This window comes from Hyperolius riggenbachi, chromosome 1 (assembly GCF_040937935.1).
Source record: "Hyperolius riggenbachi isolate aHypRig1 chromosome 1, aHypRig1.pri, whole genome shotgun sequence".
Taxonomy (NCBI): Eukaryota; Metazoa; Chordata; class Amphibia; order Anura; family Hyperoliidae; genus Hyperolius; species Hyperolius riggenbachi.
Window position 1 is genome coordinate 347,836,579 of NC_090646.1, and position 18,816 is coordinate 347,855,394.

At 45.2% G+C, this 18,816-nt stretch overlaps 1 long non-coding RNA gene across 2 annotated transcripts in view; it reads right to left on the minus strand.

Moving 5' to 3' along the window:
- Positions 1-17,610, minus strand: part of LOC137550080 (uncharacterized) — a 47,280-nt gene extending 29,670 nt beyond the window's left edge. For both annotated transcript variants that reach the window (XR_011026885.1, XR_011026884.1), the window contains exon 1: positions 17,525-17,610. This is a non-coding gene — a long non-coding RNA (uncharacterized lncRNA). The remainder of the gene's footprint in view (positions 1-17,524) is intronic.
- Positions 17,611-18,816: the final 1,206 nt, after the last annotated feature.

Below are 18,816 nucleotides of genomic sequence, written 5' to 3' on the forward strand. Positions count from 1 at the left end.
ACCCATTGATGCTCTTCTACCAATTAAGGAGCTAATTGTATGTGTAGAAATTAGGAAAATCCTATATGCCTTGCTTAAAGGAATCCTCTTAGTTTTCACTGAAATATTTCACAGCAAGTTGGTCTACATCAAGGGTATTCTCATTAAACTTACATTTTAACACAGTTCAGGAATGTCAAAGGGCAAGTTACTGTACTTCTCTCTCCCTCCACAGACTGTTCCTATTGGCCAACTGTCAGATCTTATGTGTGGGGTCTCAGTAGGATGTGCACATGTGCGTTACGCATTACAGCATAAGCACTTGTGTTTGTGCAGATGTCTATGCATGGGGTGCGCTCGTGCAACCACTCTTATTGCGCTCACATGTTTACACACTTACATGATTGTGCACTCACACGTTTATGCATTTAAACTTGAAGAATACCACTCACTGGTTGCTATAGTATTGCAACTAGTTCTTTAGTTCCTGAATAGTGTGTGTCTCCTGTGACTTGACCTATTGTCTGCCTTTTACCCATGTCATGCTTAACCTGACCCGTCTAACTACCTGATCCATTGCTGACCTGCTCTGTTGCTGACCTATACCTGTCTAAGATCCCACTTTGTTAGGGACCTATGCCTGTCTAAGAACCAATTCTGCTGCTGACCCACACCTGCCTGAGAACCTGCTTAGTTACAGAGTCCCTACCTGTCTGAGAATCTGCTATGTTGCTGAACCCCTGCTCTGTCTTCCGCTCTGGAGTGCTATTCTGCTCCCTGCTGCATGGATCGGTTAACACACTAGCACTCCTACCCCTCACTGCCAGGTGGTTCCTGTCCTTATTCCAGAACTATCAGGGGATGAAAGCAAGGGAATAAGGGGATGAGATATTATTATTATTATTATTATTATTGATTTATAAAGCGCCAACATATTCCGTGGCGCTGTACAAAGTAAGAAACAAACATGGGGTACATAATAATATGGACAATGGTGTACACCAATATACAAGATACATAATTAGTGACAAAATACAAAGAATGATACAAAATACAAATTATAGAATTGGTAATGACAGTGATAAAATTAACATGATGAATAAAATGTATGATGGTTACCAAGACACAAAAGGGGAAAGGGGGAGAGTGCCCTGCCCTTGCGAGCTTACAATTTAAAAGAAATGGGGGGGGGGGGGGACAGGAGGAGGGGTAGTATGCAGCAAATATATAGAGGCTTTGTGTTTTAGGATACCTAGTAGGAGTGCAATTTGGTCTTAGTACAATGGGAAGTGGCCTAAGGTAGCACATATGCTTGTCGGAACAAGTGTGTTTTTAGAGAGCGTTTAAAGGTAACAAAGGTTGGCGAGTGACGGATGTGTTGTGGGAGGGCATTCCAGAGGAGGGGTGAAGCGCGTGCGAAGTCTTGTAAATGTGAATGTGAGGAGTTGATTCTAGAGGAGGACAACAGAAGATCATGCGCCGATCTGAGATTGCGATTGGGTTTGTATCTGGAGATTAGTGAGGATATGTACCGGGGAGAGAGATTGTGGAGAGCTTTGTAGGTTAGGGTTAGGAGCTTGAACTGAATCCTCTGGTTAATTTGCAGCCAGTGAAGAGCTTGACAAAGAGGGTCGGCAGAGGAAGATCGAGAAGAAAGATGAATGAGACAAGCAGCTGAGTTCAGTACCGACTGGAGCGGGGCCAGTTTGTTAGACGGTAGTCCACAAAGTAGTACGTTGCAGTAGTCCAGACGAGAAGTTATGAGAGCATGTATTAACATTTTAGTTGTGTCTTGAGTGAGAAAGGGACAGATGCGAGATATGTTTTTGAGTTGGAGATGGCAGGAGCTGGTTATGGAGTGAACATGAGGAATAAAATAGAGAGATGAGTCGAATATCACCCCCAAGCACCGAGCTTTGGGAACTGAAGTTATGGGAGTGTTATTAACATTTATTGTTACTTCAGGCAGGGAGGTAAACAGAGACGGTGCAAAAATTATTAGTTCTGTTTTACTCTTTATTAAGTTTTAGGAAGCGAGAGGACGTGAAGGAGGATATAGCAGACAAGCAGTCAGGAACACGTTTAAGGAGGGAGTTAAGGTCTGGGGCAGAGAGGTACAGCTGTGTATCGTCTGCATAGAGGTGGTATTGAAACCCGAATCAGTTGATTAAATCACCAAGAGCATGCATGTAGATGGAAAAGAGGAGGGGACCAAGGACAGAGCCTTGGGGAACCCCGACAGACAAAGCATGAGGAGAAGAGATCTGATCTGAATAGGAGACTGTGAAGGACCTTCCAGAGAGGTAGGAAGATAACCATGTGAGAGCAAGGCCCTTTATTCCGACATTTGAAAGTATTTGTAGGAGTAAGGTGTGGTCGACAGTATCAAATGCTGATGACAGGTCAAGAAGGATGAGTATGGAAAATTGACCTTTGGATTTGGCTGTAAGAAGGTCATTGGCCACTTTAGTAAGGGCTGTTTCCGTGGAGTGGTTAGAGCGAAACCAGACTGGAACTGATCAAGTAGGTAGTTAGCAGATAAATAATGGCTTAATTCTGCATGTACAGCATCTTCTCAAAACATTAGCATATTGTGAAAAAGTTCATTATTTTCTGTAATGTACTGATAAACATTAGACTTTCATATATTTTAGATTCAAATACACACAACTGAAGTAGTTCAAGCCTTTTATTGTTTTAATATTGATGATTTTGGCATACAGCTCATGAAAACCCAAATTTCCTATCTCAAAACATTAGCATATTTCATCCGACCAATAAAAGAAAAGTGTTTTTAACCACTTGAGGACCGTGGACTTTACCCCCCTTAAGGACCAGGCACTTTTTTTCCATTCAGACCACTGCAGCTTTCACGGTTTATTGCTCGATCATACAACCTACCACCTAAATGAATTTTGGCTCCCTTTCTTGTCACTAATAAAGCTTTCTTTTGGTGCTATTTGATTGCTGCTGTGATTTTTACTTTTTATTATATTCATCAAAAAAGACATGAATTTTGTCAAAAAAATGATTTTTTTAACTTTCTGTGCTGACATTTTTCAAATAAAGTAAAATTTCTGTATACATGCAGCACGAAAAATGTGGACAAACATGTTTTTGATAAAAAAAAAACCCCATTCAGCCTATATTTATTGGTTTGGGTAAAAGTTATAGCGTTTACAAACTCTGGTGCAAAAAGTGAATTTTCCCATTTTAAAGCATCTCTGACTTTTCTGACCCCCTGTCATGATTCATGAGGGGCTAGAATTCCAGGATAGTATAAATACCCCCCAAATGACCCCATTTTGGAAAGGAGACATCCCAAAGTATTCACTGAGAGGCATAGTAAGTTCATAGAAGATATTATTTTTTGTCACAAGTTAGCGGAAAATGACAGTTTGTGACAAGAAAAAAAAAAGTTTCCATTTCTGCTAACTTGTGACCAAAAAAAAAAAATGAAATCTGCCACGGACTCACCATGCCCCTCTCTGAATACCTTGAAGTGTCTACTTTCCAAAATGGGGTCATTTGTGGGGTGTGTTTACTGTCCTGGCATTTTGGGGGGTGCTAATTTGTAAGCACCCCTGTAAAGCCTAAAAGTGCTCATTGGACTTTGGGCCCCTTAGCGCAGTTAGGCTGCAAAAAAGTGCCACACATGTGGTATTGCCGTACTCAGGAGAAGTAGTATAATGTGTTTTGGGGTGTATTTTTACACATACCCATGCTGGGTGGGAGAAATATCTCTGTAAATGACAATTGTTTGATTTTTTTTACACACAATTGTCCATTTACAGAGATATTTCTCCCACTCAGCATGGGTATGTGTAAAAATACACCCCAAAATACATTATACTACTTCTCCTGAGTACGGCGATACCACATGTGTGGCACTTTTTTGCACCCTAACTGCGCTAAGGGGCCCAAAGTCCAATGAGTACCTTTAGGATTTCACAGGTCATTTTTGTTTCAAGACTACTCCTCACGGTTTAGGGCCCCTAAAATGCCAGGGCAGTATAGGAACCCCACTAATGACCCCATTTTAGAAAGAAGACACCCCAAGGTATTCCGTTAGGAGTATGGCGAGTTCATAGAAGATTTTATTTTTTGTCGCAAGTTAGCGGAAATTGGTTTTATTGGTTTTTTTCACAAAGTGTCAATTTCCGCTAATTTGTGACAAAAAATAAAATCTTCTATGAACTCACCATACTCCTGACGGAATACCTTTGGGTGTCTACTTTCTAGAATGGGGTCATTTGTGGGGTTCCTATACTGCCCTGGCATTTTAGGGGCCCTAAACCGTGAGGAGTAGTCTTGAAACCAAATGTCGCAAAATGACCTGTGAAATCCTAAAGGTACTCATTGGACTTTGGACCCCTTAGTGCACTTAGGGTGTAAAAAAGTGCCACACATGTGGTACCGCTGTACTCAAGAGAAGTAGTATAATGTGTTTTGGGGTGTATTTTTACACATACCCATGCTGGGTGGGAGAAATATCTCTATAAATGACAATTGTTTGATTTTTCTTTACACACAATTGTCCATTTACAGAGAGATTTCTCGGAAATTGATTTTAATTGTAATTTTCCGCTAACTTGTGACAAAAAATAAAATCTTCTATGAACTCAACATACTCCTAACGGAATACCTTGGGGTGTCTTCTTTCTAAAATGGGGTCATTAGTGGGGTTCCTATACTGCCCTGGCATTTTAGGGGCCCTAAACCGTGAGGAGTAGTCTTCCTGTGAAATCCTAAAGGTACTCATTGGACTTTGGGCCCCTTAGCGTACTTAGGGTGTAAAAAAGTGCCACACATGTGGTATCGCCGTACTCAGGAGAAGTAGTATAATGTGTTTTGGGGTGTATTTTTACACATACCCATGCTGGGTGGGAGAAATATCTCTGTAAATGACAATTGTTTGATTTTTTTTACACACAATTGTCCATTTACAGAGAGATTTCTCCCACCCAGCATGGGTATGTGTAAAAATACACCCCAAAACACATTATACTACTTCTCCTGAGTACGGCAGTGCCACATGTACGACACTTTTTTGCAACCTAGGTGCGCTAAGGGGCCCAACGTCCTATTCACAGGTCATTTTGAGGCATTTGTTTTCTTGACTACTCCTCATGGTTTAGGGCCCCTAAAATGCCAGGGCAGAATAGGAACCCCACAAGTGACCCCATTTTAGAAAGAAGACACCCCAAGGTATTCTGTTAGGTGTATGGCGAGTTCATAGAAGATTTTATTTTTTGTCACAAGTTAGTGAAAAATGACACTTTGTGAAAAAAAACAATAAAAATCAATTTCCGCTAACTTTTGACAAAAAATAAAATCTTCTATGAACTTGTCATACATATAACAGAATACCTTGGGGTGTCTTTTTTTCTAAAATGGGGTCACTTGTGGGGTTCCTATACCGCCCTGGCATTTTACGGGCCCAAAACCGTGAGTAGTCTGGAAACCAAATGTCTCAAAATGACTGTTCAGGGGTATAAGCAAATTTTGATGTCAGGTGGTCTATGAGGAGGTGAATTTTGTGGAACCGGTCATAAGCAGGGTGGCCTTTTAGATGATAGGTTGTATTGGGCCTGATCTGATGGATAGGAGTGCTAGGGGGGGTGACAGGAGGTGATTGATGGGTGTCTCAGGGGATGGTTAGAGGGGAAAATAGATGCAATCAATGCACTGGGGAGGTGATCGTAAGGGGGTCTGAGGGGGATCTGAGGGTTTGGCCGAGTGATCAGGAGCCCACACGGGGCAAATTAGGGCCTGATCTGATGGGTAGGTGTGCTAGGGGGTGATTGATGGGTAATTAGTGGGTGTTTAGGGTAGAGAACAGATGTAAACACTGCACTTGGGAGGTGATCTGACGTCGGATCTGCGGGCGATCTATTGGTGTGGGTGGGTTATCAGATTGCCCGCAAGGGGCAGGTTAGGTGCTGATTGATGGGTGGCAGTGACAGGGGGTGATTGATGGGTGGCAGTGACAGGGGGTGATTGATGGGTGATTGACAGGTGATTGACAGGTGATCAGTGGGTTATTACAGGGAAGAACAGATGTAAATATTGCACTGGCGAATTGATAAGGGGGAGTCTAAAGGCAATCTGAGCGTGTAGGCGGATGATTGGGTGCCCGCAAGGGGCAGATTAGGGTCTGATCTGATGGGTAACAGTGACAGGTGGTGATAGGGGGTGATTGATGGGTGATTGATGGGTAATTAGTGGGTGTTTAGGGTAGAGAACAGATGTAAACACTGCACTTGGGAGGTGATCTGACGTCGGATCTGCGGGCGATCTATTGGTGTGGGTGGGTGATCAGATTGCCCGCAAGGGGCAGGTTAGGGGCTGATTGATGGGTGGCAGTGACAGGGGGTGATTGATGGGTGGCAGTGACAGGGGGTGATTGATGGGTGATTGACAGGTGATTGACAGGTGATCAGTGGGTTATTACAGGGAAGAACAGATGTAAATATTGCACTGGCGAATTGATAAGGGGGGGTCTGAGGGCAATCTGAGCGTATAGGCGGGTGATTGGGTGCCCGCAAGGGGCAGATTAGGGTCTGATCTGATGGGTAACAGTGACAGGTGGTGATAGGGGGTGATTGATGGGTGATTGATGGGTAATTAGTGGGTGTTTAGGGTAGAGAACAGATGTAAACACTGCACTTGGGAGGTGATCTGATGTCGGATCTGCGGGCGATCTATTGGTGCGGGTGGGTGATCAGATTGACCGCAAGGGGCAGGTTAGGGGCTGATTGATGGGTGGCAGTGACAGGGGCTGATTGATGGGTGGCAGGGACAGGGGGTGATTGATGGGTGATTGACAGGTGATTGACAGGTGATCAGGGGGATAGATGCATACAGTACACGGGGGGGGGGGGGTCCTGGGGAGAATCTGAGGGGTGGGGAGGTGATCAGGAGGGAGCAGGGGGCAGTTTAGGTAATAAAAAAAAATTAGCATTGACAGATAGTGACAGGGAGTGATTGATGGGTGATTAGGGGGGTGATTGGGTGCAAACAGTGGTCTGGGGGGTCGGTAGGGGGGGTCTAAGGGGTGCTGTGGGCGATCAGGGGGCAGGGGGGGGGGAAATCAGTGTGCTTGGGTGCAGACTAGGGTGGCTGCAGCCTGCCCTGGTGGTCCCTCGGACACTGGGACCACCAGGGCAGGAGGCAGCCTGTATAATACACTTTGTATACATTACAAAGTGTATTATACACTTTGTATGCGACGATCCGGGTGCTAGTAACCCACCGATGCTTCCGAATGACCGGCGGGTTACAGCGCAAGGGGGGCGGAGCCAGTCCCCGGCAGAGGATCGCGTCATGGATGACGCGATCGCTCTGCCCATGCCCCTACAAGGACCGCCGCCTCTGGGCATGAGCTGGTCCTTGCGGGATCCACTTTCCGGCCGCCCCTGTGCAGTGGGCGGTCGGTATGCGGTTAAAACAAAAAAAGTCAACCTTCAAATAATTCTGTTCAGTTATGCACTCAATAGTTGGTCGGGAATCCTTTTGCAGAAATGACTGTTTCAATGCGGTGTGGCATGGAGGCAATCAGCCTGTGGCACTGCTCAGGTGGAGACCCAGGATGCTTCAATAGCGGCCTTAAGCTCATCCAGAATGTTGGGTCTTGCGTCTCTCAACTTTCTCTTCACAATATCCCACAGATTCTCTATGGGGTTCAGGTCAGGAGAGTTGGCAGGCCAATTGAGCACAGTAATACCATGGTCAGTAAACCATTTACCAGTGGTTTGGGCACTGTGAGCAGGTGCCAGGTCATGCTGGAAAACGAAATCTTCATCTCCATAAAGTTTTTCAGCAGATGGAAGCATGAAGTGCTCCAAAATCTCCTGATAGCTAGCTGCATTGACCCTGCCCTTGATAAAACACAGTGGACCAACACCAGCAGCTGACATGGCACCCCAGACCATCACTGACTGTGGGTACTTGACACTGGACTTCAGGCCATTTCCCTCTCCCCAGTCTTCCTCCAGACTCTGGCACCTTGATTTCCGAATGACATGTAAAATCTGCTTTCATCCTAAAAAAGTACTTTGGACCACTGAGCAACAGTCCAGTGCTGCTTCTCTGTAGCTCAGGTCAGGCGCTTCTGCCGCTGTTTCTGGTTCAAAAGTGGGTTCATGCTTCCATCTGCTGAAAAGCTTTATGGAGATGAAGATTTCATTTTTCAGCACGACCTGGCACCTGCTCACAGTGCCAAAACCACTGGTAAATGACCATGGTATTACTGTGCTCAATTGGCCTGCCAACTCTCCTGACTTGAACCCCATAGAGAATCTGTGGGATATTGTGAAGAGAAAGTTGAGAGAGGTAAAACCCAACACTCTGGATGAGATTAAGGCCACTATTGAAGCATCCTGGGCCTCCATAACACCTGAGCAGTGCCACAGGCTGATTGCCTCCATGCCACGCCGCATTGAAGCAGTCATTTCTGCAAAAGGATTCCCGACCAAGTATTAAGTGCATAACTGAACATAATTATTTGAAGGTTGACTTTTTTTGTTTTAAAAACACTTTTCTTTTATTGGTCGGATGAAATATGCAAATTTTTTGAGATAGGAAATTTGGGTTTTTATGAGCTGTATGCCAAAATCACCAATATTAAAACAATATAAGGCTTGAACTACTTCAGGTGTGTGTATTTGAATCTAAAATATATGAAAGTCTAATGTTTATCAGTACATTACAGAAAATAATGAACTTTATCAGAATATGCTAATTTTTTAAGAAGATCTTGTATATGGCGTTCAAGTAGTTTGGATGCAAATGGGAGAAGTGACACTGGGCGGTAGTTGGCAAGTGTGGTAGGATCTAGAGAAGGTTTTTTAAGTAGTGGTGTCACAACAGCTTTTTTGAGTGGGGACGGAAAGATGCCAGTAGAGAGGGACAGGTTAAATAGCGTTGTTAGTGCAGGCAAGAGAGATGAGGATAGCTGCGGAATGAAATGGGAGGGAATAGGATCCAAAGAACAGGTGGTTAGATTAGCTTTGGCAATTATAGAGGAAAGAGAGTGTTCAGAGAGTGGAGAGAAGGCAGTTAGAGAACAGTGAATGAGAGGTGTGGAGGTGGGATTTGAGGGCTGCATGGAGAATTCACTTCTGATTTTGTCAATTTTATCAGTGAAGTATGTTGCAAATTCTTCAGCTGATAAGCAAGATGAAGGAGGAGGAGGAGGGGGATGGAGAACGGAGTTGAAGGTGCTGAACAAGCGTTTTGGATTGCGTAAATGGGCGGATATTAGGGAAGAAAAATAGGACTTTTTTGCCACAGAGAGTGCGTTTCTGAAGTTGTTCAAGGCAATTTTTTATAAGATGAAGTCCTCACTTGTGTTACTTTTCCTCCAGCACCGTTCAGCTGCTCTAGAGCATCTTTTTAACTGTTTAGTGGTTTTGGTCATCCAGGGTTGGCGACAGACACGGTGAGGGCGGGCATTGACGAGGGGGGTGAAGTCATCCATGACTTTTGTAATGGAGCTGTTGTAGTGTATAGCAGCCGAGTCTGGGTCAGTGAAGGATTGTGTGAGGAGAGGTGCCAGGGCATCAGAGACAGGTTGAATGTCTAGATTGAGATAGTTTCTTCGAGTATGTGAGCGTGCTTGTGCCAGGGTGGTAGGAAAAGAGAAGGAGAGAGAGAAGCTAAGTAGGTTATGGTCAGAGAGTGGTAGTGGATCATTAGTAAAGTCAGTGACAGAGCAGAGACGAGTGATTACAAGGTCAAGCACATGGCCATCAGTGTGGGTTGAGGTAGAAGACCACTGCGACAAGCCATAGGAGGAAGTGAGTGATAGAAGTTTTTGGGAGACAGTGTTATTGGTGTCAATAGGAATGTTAAAATCACCCATGATGATGGTAGGGATGTCAGAGGATAGGAACTGGAGAAGCCAGGCAGAGAAATGATCCAGGAAAACAGAAGCAGGACCTGGAGGGCGGTAAATAACTGCAATTTGGAGGTTCAAGGGAGAGTATAGTCGGACTGCATGGACTTCAAAGGATAGCAGGGAGAGAGAGGGAATAGGAGTGAGAGGCTTTAAGGAGCCTGCTGCCTGCTGAAGAGAGTCCTGCTGCCAGCCAGGTCCCTCTTCATCTTCCGGGCTGTGAATAAGCAAGTGAATAAACAAGGCAGCACTGTGCAGACACACTGAGGGCAAATAGGCAGCACAGTAGGACAGAGCCGCTCCTGCACAAAGGAAAAACATGCGCAAGCAACTCTACTGTGCTACTGTGTCTTGCACCTTCGCAGTGTGGTTGCGATTGTACATGGACAGGAACATGGCTGTGCAAGCCTATTTGAAAAGCCCTTATTGAATAGGTTCAGAGGGTCTCAGCGCTGGATCGGCGAGTTCGGGGGGCAGGGGTGTCGGCTGGAGGGGGGCCGAGGGTTGGGGAGCCTTTGGATTATCCAGAGGCTTCCCTCTACTCAAGTAAGTATCTTATTTTTTACTTTTTAATCACTTGCCGACCGCCCACTACCTATGGGCGTCAGCAAAGTGGCACCCCCAGGACCACGTAACACCGATCGGCGGCGGCTTCTGGGGGACTGAATTGCCGGGGATCGCACGCATTTCTTCGCCATTAGGCTCTGCCCACCCACGACGTCAACCCGCCAGCGCTGCTATTTCCCCCCCCCCCCCCAATCCCCCGTTGTTAACCCCCGATCTGCCACATAGTAAGCGTATAATACGCTTTGTAATGTATACAAAGCGTATTATACAGGCTGCCTCCTGCTCTGGTGGTCCAAGTGATCGAGGGACCACCAGGGCAGGAGGCAACCCCCATAGTAAGCACACACAAACACTGATCCTGCCCCCCCTGCCCCCTGATCGCCCACAGCACCCTTCAGACCCCCCCCCCCCCGATCACCCCCTCAGACCCCTGTTTGCACCCAATCACCCCCCTTATCACCCATTAATCACTCTATGTCACTATCTGTCAACGCTATATTTTAGATTAGGTCCTAAACTGCCCCCTGGGGGCTCCTGATCGCCCCCCACATCCTCAGATCCTCCCCAGACCCCCCCCCCCCTGTGTACTGTATACATCTATCCTCCCCTGTAATCACCCACTGATCACCTGTCAATCACCTGTCAATCACCCATCAATCACCCCCTATCACCACCTGTCACTGCCACCCATCAGATCAGACCCTAACCTGCCCCTTGTGGGCACCTGATCACCCGCCCACACCCTCAGATTTCCCGCAGACCCGCCCTCAGATCACCTCCCAAGTGCATAGTTTACATCTGTTCTCCCCTCTAATCACCAACTGATCACCCATCAATCACCCCCTGTCACCACCTGTCACTGCTACCCATCAGATCAGACCCTAATCTGCCCCTTGCAGGCATCCAATTACCCGCCCACACCCTCAGATCCCCCTCAGCCCCCCCCCCCCCCATCACCTTGCCAGTGCATTGCTTGCATCTATTCTCCCCTCTAATCACACCCTGATCACCTATCAATCATCAATCACCCCGTCACCCCCTGTCACCACTTGTCACTGCTACCCATCAGATCAGACCCTAATCAGACCCCTGCGGGCAACCAAACACCCGCCCACACCCTTAGATCGCTCTCAGATTCCCCCCTGATCACCTCCCCAGTGCATTATTTACATCTGTTTTCCCCTCTAATCACCCACTGATCACCCATCAATCACCCCCTGTCACTGCTACCCATCATACCCATCAGATCAGACCCTCATCTGCCCCTTGCGGTCACCCAATCACCCGCCCACACCCTCAGATCGCCCTCAGACCCCCCCCCCCATCACCTCGCCAGTGCATTGCTTGCATCTATTCTACACTCTAATCACACCCTGATCACCTATCAATCACCCCGTCACCCCCTGTCACTGCTACCCATCAGATCAGACCCTAATCTACCCCTTTGCAGGCACCCAAACACCCGTTCACACTCTCAGATTGCCCTCAGACCCCCCCTGATCACCTCCCCAGTGCATTGTTTACATCTGTTCTCCCCTCTAATCACCCACTGATCACCCATCAATCACCCCCTGTCCCCACCTGTCACTGCTACCCATCAGATCAGACCCTAATCTGCCCCTTGCGGGCACCCAATTACCCGCCCACACCCTCAGACCCCCCCTGATCACCTCCCCAGTGCATTGCTTGCATCTATTCCCCCTCTAATCACACCTTGAGACACCCATCAATCACCTCCTGTCACCACCTAGCACACCTATCCATCAGATCAGGCCCTAATTTGCCCCGTGTGGGCTCCTGATCACGCGGCCAAACCCTCAGATCCCCCTCAGACCCCCTTCCGATCACCTCCCCAGTGCATTGATTGCATCTATTCTCCCCTCTAATCACCCCCTGAGTCACCCATCAATCACCTCCTGTCACCACCTGTCAACCTCTAGAGCTCATATCCATCAGATCAGGCCCTAATCTGCCCCCTGCGGGCTTCTGATCACCCGGCCAAACCCTCACCCGCCCCACCACAGTGACAGATTTTTTTTTCTGATCACTGCTGGTCTCGACTTAATTGTGGCTGAGACCAACCGTTAAGCCACACAATACGCAACCGCCAATCCAAGAAGCTACCATGCCCAGCCTTTTCGGTGGAAACCACTCCAAGTTTCCGAACGTAACATTTTTTGGGACCTTCCCCTTAACATGGGTCTAGTCAAAAAGAATGTATTGTGGTCTTATTTTTCTAAGCACCAAATACATTGCATGCCCATGTTCTCTGCTGCCATGTCCAGGTCACGATTTGAGAACATCCTGCGCTTCCTGCACTTCAGTGCCAATACAACCTGTCATCTAAGAGGCCACCCTGCTTATGACCGGTTCCAAAAAATTCGGCCCCTCATAGACCACCTGTCATCAAAATTTGCAGATGCTTATACCCCTCAGTCATTTTGAGGCATTTGGTTTCCAGACTACTCCTCACGGTTTTGGGCCCCTAAAATGCCAGGGCAGTATAGGAACCCGACAAATGACCCCATTTTAGAAAGAAGACACCCCAAGGTATTCCGTTAGGAGTATGATGAGTTCATAGAAGATTTTATTTTTTGTCACAAGTTAGTGGAAAATGACACTTTGTGAAAAAAAACAATAAAAAACAATTTCCGCTAACTTGTGACAAAAAATAAAATCTTCTATGAACTCACCATACACCTAACGGAATACCTTGGGGTGTCTTCTTTCTAAAATGGGGTCACTTGTGGGTCTCCTATACTGCCCTGGCATTTTAGGGTCCCTAAACCATGAGGAGTAGTCTAGAAACCAATTGCCTCAAAATGACCTGTGAAATCCTAAAGGTACTCATAGGACGTTGGGCCCCTTAGTGCACCTAGACTGCAAAAAAGTGTCACACATGTGGTATCGCCGTACTCAGGAGAAGTAGTATAATGTGTTTTGGGGTGTATTTTTACACATACCCATGCTGGGTGGGAGAAATATCTCTGTAAATGGACAATTGTGTGTAAAAAAATAAAAAAAATCTCATTTACAGAGATATTTCTCCCACCCAGCATGGGTATGTGTAAAAATACACCCAAAAGTACGGCGATACCACATGTGTGACACTTTTTTGCAGCCTAGGTGCGCTAAGGGGCCCAAAGTCCTATGAGCACCTTTAGGCTTTAAAGGGGTGCTTACAATTTAGCACCCCCCAAAATGCCAGGACAGTAAACACACCCCACAAATGACCCCATTTTGGAAAGTAGACACCTCAAAGTATTTAGAGAGGGGCATTGTGAGTCCGTGGCAGATTTCATTTTTTTTTTGTCACAAGTTAGCAGAAATGGAAACTTTATTTTATTTTTATTTTTGTCACAAAGTGTCATTTTCCGCTAACTTGTGACAAAAAATAAAATCTTCTATGAACTCACCATGCCTCTTAGTGAATACTTTGGGATGTATTCTTTCCAAAATGGGGTCATTTGGGGGGTATTTATACTATCCTGGAATTTTAGCACCTTGTGAAACATGACAGGTGGTCAGAAAAGGCAGAGATGCTTCAAAATGGGAAAATTCACTTTTGGCACCATAGTTGGAAACACTATAACTTTTACCTAATCCAATATACATACACTGAATGGTTTTTTTTTTATCAAAGACATGTAGCAGAATAACTTTCGTGCTCAAATGTATAGGAAATTCAACTTTATTTGACAAATGTCAGCACAGAAAGTTAAAAAAATCATTTTTTTGACAAAATTCATGTCTTTTTTGATGAATATAATAAAAAGTAAAACTCGCAGCAGCAATCAAATAGCACCAAAAGAAAGCTGTATTAGTGACAAGAAAAGGAGGTAAAATTCATTTAGGTGGTAGGTTGTATGAGCGAGCAATAAACCGTGAAAGCTGCAGTGGTCTGAATGGAAAAAAAGGCTCTGGTCCTTAAGGGGCGAAAAGACTGTGGTCCTCAAGTGCTTAAAGCGGACCCAAACCAAACATTTTTTTAATTCAAAATATTTAGTTGCACCACTCTGACACATACAAAGATAAATAAACACTCCTTTAAGCCTATGAGCATTTCAGTGTATGCTTTTCACCCTTCTCTTTTCATAACTAGGGTTATACAGGTGGCAGCCATTACTTCTGAGCTTAGTAGGAGGTTTTAAATCATGGATGTGTTTGTCATCAGCTACCCTCCCTCACAGGGGCATCGTCTATGTGAAATCTCACACAAGCTGAGAACACCTCCCCTGTGACATCATCAGTAGCAGCCTGTGTTTTGTTTTGGTTTTTATCTCCTCCACCAGCTTGCCGGACAAATCCCGGAAATTTGAAAGGAAGGGAGGGGTTCCTCCAATAAATGTAAAATATTTTATATTTGTCATCATCATCAGCAGCAGCAGCAGCTGAAAAAAGGCTGCTATTTATCATTATAATTTAGAAAATATATTTTATTTCTGAAATCTTGTAATTTTTTTTTGGGGGGGGGGGGTCCACTTTAAGGGGTTTTATGACTGCAGTCCTTAAGTGGTTAAAAGTATACTTTCAGTTGTTAAAAATGTATCATCAATTAACAACGAATGGTTTTATTTTTGTCAACATGTTTTAATTAGTGGGTGTATAAGTAGAAAGAGCCTTTGGAGAGGCTTAAAAGAGGAAACTGGGTAAAAATACTTTTATCTCTGACAGTTAAAAAATAAGAATACAGATATTATTTGATCATCTTTAAAAACAAATTTATAAGAGACAAGAGTCAAAATTGTGCCACCAAACAGACAATTTTAAAAAGCAACAGCATGCCCTCCACAATGTTTATACAAAGTTAAAATAGAAGCAAATCAATATACAATGTTTCAGCCACTGTACATTCAGTATTCATTGGGGTTTCTGTTGGGTACAAGCAAATGTATGTTATACTACCTCTTGAACCCAAATAACATAGTTTAGTATAAATCGGTTTCTTCCAAAAACAAAAAAGCTTCCATAAACATAATTGTGTAACCAGTGCTTGAGCTCTTTCCACTTTGTGAACAATGTTCATTTTTCCAGGAGAAGTAGGTACAGGTTAAAGAAGGTAATGGCTCAAAATAAAATTTAAATCAATTAGCCTTACATAATAATAACTATTAACCACTTGCCGACCAGGGCTGTATTGGCTGATCTGTGCTGCGTGGGCTCTCCAGCCCGCAGCACAGATCAGTATTATGCCAGGGTGATCAGACTTCCCCCCTTTTTTCCCCACTAGGGGGATGTCCTGCCGGGGGGGTCTGATCGCCACCGGCCATCTGCGTTTTGCGGGGGGGGGCTCCTCAAAGCCCCCCTCCGCAGCCATTTCCGCCCTCTGCCTCCTTACCTCCCTCCCTCCCTCTCTCCGTAATGCGCAGGACGGAGTTCCGTCCTGCACATTGAAGGATAGGCTTCCGCCTATCAGATGCCGGCGATCCCCGGCCAATCAGAGGCCGGGGATCGCCGATCTGCCTTACGGCGCTGCTGCGCAGCAGCGCCGTATGATGTAAACAGCGGGGATTTCTTCCCCGCGTGTTTACATTTTGCCGGCGAGCCGCGATCGGCGGCTCTCCGGCTGTTCACGGAGACACCCTCCGTGAACTGACATGGAAAGGCCGCTCAATCGAGTGGCCGTTTCCATGGTAACCCGCAGACGACCAGTTTACGCCGATCGGCGTTAGCTGGTCGTCAAGAGGTTAAAAGCAAACATTTTCATTTGTTCCCTTATATCCCATTGTGGAATAAAAAGCTAAACAATTAGCTCCTCTCTTTTGACCAACTGAAGGCTAAATACAGAATTCTCAATTAATTATTTTTTCATTACTATCAGGTCCAACATGCTTTTAAAGTTCAGTTTGGGGAGTGGTCAGAGCCCCCCTTTTTTTCAAGTGGACCCCTTTTTTCCAGTGGAGGAAACCTCCAGTATAGACACCCACCCTAAGGTCATGTCTACTCTCTACAAAATAATTTTACTCATAACTTCCAATAAAATGGAGAAACTCTTCCAGACTTGGAATAGAGACATTGCTGACCTGCACGCCAGCCGGGCTGGATTCTGTTCGACCTTGGAATCTGTTCATATTGTCTTACATGTGTATTGTATGTATTGCTCTGTCCTGCTGGATGGATGCTGATGTAATTTTTTCTTGTAATGCAATCTGTCTTTAAAAACAAGCTAACAAAAACCCTTACCGTTGCTTTTAATTGTGGATGTACAGTTCAAAAGGTGAGTTTGATTGGCAATGTATCCAAGGCTAGATTTGTACTTCTTAGCACCCTAGGCCCACTATTACCAGCCGCCCCTAACTAAACAGTATCCTACCACCTCTCTCCGCATCCCTCCCCAAAACTTTAGGGCCACTGGTGTCCACTATTGTGGTTAGTGCCAAGGGCTCCATGGCAACATAAAGTGAATCAATCATGTCACATGGGGGAACTGGTCAATCAAACAACGATCTACAGGTGATGGGTGTTGTGGGAGCCGTCCACCACACCTACACAGTTAAAAGTGGCTCACAATTTGACAATGGGTGTCCGTCACGTAAAAATGAGTCCTGCACCCACTTCGGTCCCCATGGTAAAACACTGGCCAATCAATAATTAGGAAATGGGGACTGTGATAGGATGCCTTCTGTATTCTGTCCTATTTGTTGGTGCTGCCCCTGGTCCTTTCATCCCCACACCACGTGCGTGCCTGACCCAGCCCTCCGTAACTGCACACAACTGCTGCTATGTCATTGGACCAGGTCTGGCATTTTGCTAATCACACACTGTTCACACATGCTTGGTTAACTGAGTGCAGCTTCCTGTTGCACAGCACAGCTGGTAATAATAATGCAGTTAGCCCGACCCCTTTCTTTTGTTTGGATACTTAATCCGCACATAAAGCCCACTACCTGCAGGCCACCCCTTGTTTTTCTGGTGCCCTAGGGCATGGCTTATGTGGCCTTGCCAGAAATCCGGCCATGAATGTATCTGGAGGAGAGTTAAAGGACTGGTATGAGCCCCCCCCCCCCCCCATCCCCCCTCCCCCCAAAAAAAGAAATTAAAAAGGCATGGGTGATTTCCAAGAACATTTATTGCAATTACCTGTTGTGTTGGTCTCATTTACAACAAATGGTGCTTCGGTACTTTTTTCTGTTTACCAATGCAAGTGTACAGTAATAAGAATCAGTTTGCAAAGTACTGTTAATGTATTCAATGATCATCACTACTGGTAATATCGAAATCTATTCACCTCATGATTGGTTAGCCACATCCTGCCAAAGGTGGGCGGAGCTTCCTGCTAGGCTACTGGCAAATGAGTCGTCTGCATCATGAAGCTTGTCCTTCCACATGCTCAGCTCTATATAACTTGCCTACAAGGTGTAAAATAATTGCATCTGGTTAATCCTTAAAGGGAACCAGAGGTGAGAGAAATATGGAGACTAACATATTTATTCCCTTTTAAACAATGCACCTTTCCCAGCTGATGCTGCTGACCCTCTACATCTAATACTGTTAGCTATAGACCCTGAACAAGCATGCAGATCAGATATTTCTGACACAAATCTGATAAGACTAGCTGCATGTGATCCAGACACTACTGACCAGAAATTTCAGAAGGACAGCCAGGCAACTGCTATTTAGTGATGGTCATGTCAAGGCAAACTCATGGAGAAGCATAATTTGCTAGTAATGATCATGTGCTTAAGCAGGATGTGATCACAGCTAATTAGAGCTGTGCAAATCCATCAGCTGATCAATTAAATATCATGCTTCTCCATGAGTTCTCCTAGACATACTACTGGTATGGTTTAAAAGGAAATAAATATGGCTGTTTTTTTTTTAAACATTTAAGCATTGGAACAAAGCTAAAAATACCCTAGTATAGGAGGGGTCCAATTGCTTGCTTGTTTTTTTGCTGGGAAGAGAGGGGAATTCTATGGATTTGTGGAAGCAGGGATAACCAAGGTGACATGTGACATGATGAGATAGACATGGGTATGTACAGTGCCTAGCACACAAATAACTATGCTGTGTTCCTTTTTTTCTTTCTCTGCCTGAAAGAGTTAAATATCAGGTATGTAAGTGACTGACTCAGTCATGACTCAGACAGGAAGTGACTATAGTGTAACCCTCACTGATAAGAAATTCCAACTATAACTAACTAATACAATACACTTATATACTAACTAATACACTTTCCTAGAAGAAAATGGCTTCTGAGAGCAGGAAAAAGATAAAAAGGGTTCATAGATTTTAGCCCTGGCAAACTTCTCACCTTGGGTGTCCTTTAAGGTTAGCCGTGGGGGGGGGGAGGGGTTAAGGTTAAGCGTGGGGGTTAGTTAAGGATAGCCGTGGAGGTGCTGGTTAAGGTTAGCTGGGGGGGTTAAGGTTAG